Source organism: Argentina silus (assembly GCF_951799395.1).
Source record: "Argentina silus genome assembly, chromosome: 19".
Classification (NCBI taxonomy): domain Eukaryota; kingdom Metazoa; phylum Chordata; class Actinopteri; order Argentiniformes; family Argentinidae; genus Argentina; species Argentina silus.
In genome coordinates, this window is record NC_139673.1 from 7,619,116 (window position 1) to 7,623,434 (window position 4,319).

The 4,319-nt window shown below is 41.6% G+C and overlaps 1 protein-coding gene across 1 annotated transcript in view; it reads right to left on the reverse strand.

Annotated features, from left to right (window-relative positions):
• Positions 1-3,819: 3,819 nt before the first annotated feature.
• The window catches only part of crtc3 (CREB regulated transcription coactivator 3), a 28,805-nt gene continuing 28,305 nt past the window's right edge, over positions 3,820-4,319 (reverse strand). The window contains exon 15 of the mRNA XM_083691013.1: positions 3,820-4,319. This exon is cut by the window's right edge and continues 1,169 nt beyond it. The gene's annotated coding sequence lies outside the window, so the exon portion shown is untranslated.

Genomic DNA, 4,319 nt, shown 5'->3' on the forward strand with positions numbered 1-4,319 from the left:
TCTGGATCTCCAGCTGCCTAAGATTCTTCTCCCTCAGCAAAATCATTCTCTTGATTACTCTGTAATTTATGAAAACAATCAAATAAATACTGTACTGTATGCTTGCCAGTCTTTGTACGTGTGTCTGACTGTTGCGAACACCCTACCTTCTCTACCAGAGGAGCAGGAATCGGAGGACGGGCTCATTGTAATGCATGGAATTTAATGAGGAATGGTATCAAACACACGTCATACCATTTCTCATTCTGTTCCATGCATTACAATGAGGCCATCCTCTGACTTCTACTACAACCAGCCTCCCATGATACAGGTAATATCGATATCAACAGGTGGACATACTGTCTTCATTCTTCTGTACACTAAACCCATGCACCTTGTTCAAGTTCCAACCATAACGTCCACTCCAATAATATCATGAGGCTATCCATAAACGTTACTCCCCAGGCCCGGTCCAGGTCCAAACCCCTTGAGCTTAGACACCAATGTAGATCTGAAAGGTTTGGATAAGTATCAACAGGGAGGGGGGAAGCAACCCTATCAGAAGACAAGGATCTACACAAGCCTCTCTACACTCAATAACACGAAACACCCAACTGTACCACACTGCTGCCACCTACTGGCTATGATGGGTAATACATAAACAGCAGCGGCGCATGGACCCCTGTATCAAAGTCTATGGCAGGGAGGAATGATACACAATGAAACCAAGACAGCATCACTTGATACACAGTATAGGGTTTTATTGTTTATATTAAATCAAAAAGGTAAGCACTATAACATACGTCACAAACCAAAAAGCCTTGTGGTGTAGTCAAATTTTATATCTGAAAAAAAAAAGACAAAAAAAGAATTCAAATGACATATTACAAAACAAGTCGTAACACTAGTGGATGAGAAACATTATTTAAATAATAGAGCTGTACATTTCTTTTTTAAAAGGTAACTAAAAAAAAAAGTAAGACACCGAACAAAAAAAAAAAAAAAAAAAAAAAAGGAGAGATATTCTGAAATCCTTCAACAGAAATAACAACAACAACAACAACAACGACAACAACAATATTAGCTCTAATGTCGGTATTAAAGAACTGGAATAACAAAAAAATGAAGAATCGGCTGAAAACAAGCAAAAAACTGTATAGCGGAAAGAAAGTGAGGGAAAGAAATAGGTAGGGAGGATGTCACAGTATAAGTAAAGGGACATAGGAGAGGGCGAGGGAGATAGAGGGAGGTCAGAGGTCAAAGTTCAGCGAAGTAAGGCAGTAGAAGAGAGAGAGAGAGACCTCCGCCAGAGGAAGGGGAGAGAGAGAGAGAGAGAGTGTGTGTGTGAGAGAGTGGGAGAGAGTGAGAGGGGTCAGTCGTGAGTCTCTACCTGGGTCTAGACCAGGGCCCAGGTTACAAACGCCTCCTTCCTCCCTCCTGGAGGTTCATCACCCAATCAGACAACATGGGATAGGTGAAAAGAACAGCATGGTCAATCCTGCATAATGCTTATCCAATCACTCTCTAAAGTAATCTGTGATTACCACCCCCCCTCTCAAGGAAAGGAGGGATGTATTCAAACAGTGTCTGTGGTTGGCTGGTCTAAGAGATGAGGGGACATATTCATACTTGGGAAACAAGTCTATTAAAACGGCCCCGACCACCCCGATGGGGTTACCTTCTCCACTCAGGGTAAAAAGCAGATACAAAGTACTGTCGTTGAAATCGAATACAAAACTCTCTTACAAAACAATCTCAAAGAGCCCCAGGGTCCCCAGACAGAACTCTCGTCTACGGTGCGGTTGGTCTGAGTGCTTCAAAATGTTCTGAGGGGCAGAGAGAAGAAGAGGTAGCAGAAAGCCCAGCGAGAGAGAAAGAGAGAGAGAGAGAGGACATTATCGTCCAAAGAGAGAGCGAGGACATTATCGTCCAAAAAGCAACAGAAGCACGCTATTACACGCACATCGAACGCAGCACACATATCATGCTCCCGATTCTGACTACATGGCTGCAATGACGCCTTTCTCCAACAATGACTTTAATACAAATGAAATACGACACACACAGCAGTTACTACGAGACATACTGTGGGCGACAAGAAAACTACTGCATGTAGGCTGAAACTAAATGTCTGTCGCTTTTTTTTTTGTGCCTGTGTGGGAAATGCTTGTAAACCCCTAGAAACGGACACGCAGGCACTGCTGATCCTCCTACCTCTCTGCCGTCAATCGAGGGTTAAAAGTACAAGGGTCGTGCGACCTCTCTTTCTTTTCGCTGTGGACATTGCACACATGTAACATTGCTCTCGCTTTCAAATTCTGTATTACAAACACAGTACAATCTCATGAAAGGGAATTGCAATCTCTTGATCATATAAAACTTCTTCACATTGCATTGCATAATATTAAATGTTGTTGTTCGACAGGCTGCATTTCACATTTCCTCGTTTGACGGTTTGAAAAACAAAAATGCATAGCCATAAGAGTAAGGGTCGAGTCGTTCCATATCTCAGAATGTAACCTTTTACAGAGGGACACTGAACATTGGATATGTCTCACTCCGGAATTTCATTGAAGTTTTCACCCAATCTCAATTACATTGGGAACTACTGAATACAACTACATCGACCATCCACTAGGGGGCACTAAGCTAATAGATGGCCAATAATGATGTAATCCTCTTCTACGGGAATACACATCTATGCAACTAAACACAAATAGATCATTCCAAAGGCTATATGAGCGTCGATTTCAAATGCTGTGATATATGTTTTTCTTCCAACTATAAATATTTTAGAAAAGGGTTAACACAAGTTGACTCATGTTAAATCTATTAAATTATATTTAATATACTATGCAAATAACAATTTAAACCTGAAGTTGTCTGCATTTCTCTACACTTTACATCTTTAAATATGATCTTTGGGTTCTTATATATATATATATATATATATATATATTCTGCTATATTTTATATATATAAAAATATATTCCTACCGCCAAAATATGTAGCCATAAAAATATCATATTCCCACGTATTCAATCTATAGAATGGGATAAACTCAGTGCAAAAATATCATGCAAGGCAATGTTAAACGTGTCCCATGTCCACAGTGTAACTGTCACAGTCCACTCTCTAACAATGCATGCACTTTGACCTTTTAACCATCTTAGGGGTCTATGCCATAGCGTGACGAGAGGAAGGGTTGATCCAATCAGAGATTCCAGGAATCTGTGAGTAGCATTCCGACTGTGTTCCCTCGGCCCAAACCCACGACAAGACTTCAACAGGGTTTGAGCTGCATTACACGTCAGGACAACATGTGAAACAGGTATATAATGGATATAGATGTATAAGTAGTAGATAAACAAGTTAAAAACAAAAGTTCCTTTTTCATGGTCTAGGTTGCCCTAGCATTCTCCCCCCCCCCCCTATGTGGTGAGAGTTCTGCAGATCCATAACCCATGGTCAGTGAAAAACCACAACCCGACTCTGGGGTCAGTCCATTTGTGTCCAGAGACAGGGGGGGGGGGGGGGGGGGGGGAAGAGGCTTGCATCCACTCAAGATTGTGACCAGAAAATATACGGTATATTTAATTTCTTTTTCGACTTTATACCAAAATGTCAGAAATTCAAATTTATACTCACATTAAGTATTGTTTACTTATTAAAATCGTATCTTTGTAAACAGTTTGCCCTTTTTGTCTCTTGTTTGAAAAATACATTCTAGTCAGACTGCAATTAACGAGGCATTATAATATTATATATATATATATATATATATATATATATATATATATATATATATATATATATATATATATCTGTGGCAAACAACTTTTTACAAAAAAATATACCAGTTACTGTATATGCGAAGAAAGACATTGAAAAATAATGCTCTGTACAGAAAGATAGATCCCTCTAGTCTTCATATCTCCCATGATAGTCCGGACCCCCGCAGGGCGCCTGAGGCCTGACAGGACAGGCCTTTCCCTGAACATCACACCGAGGGGACGAAGGCGCTCCTCATGCCAGACGCCTGTGCTGGTGTGTCCCGGTACTAAACCCATACTAGAACCCAGAACACCAGAACTAGTTCCTGACTGTGACTCAGAGACCATTGTCCTTGATCCTCTCCAGACTCCCATGTTGTTGCTGTGATTTAGAGAGACGGGAGGGGGGGGGGTTGGCGTGTGTAAACACTCCTCCTGGTGGTGCTGTTGCTCGGTCGGCATGGCAATGGAGATGGCAGGGGTTGCTATGGCGACGGCATGGTTGCCATAGTGACGGGGGGGGGGGGGTTGTCTATGGCAGCCAGGTGGCTGTGAAGATCACGGCGT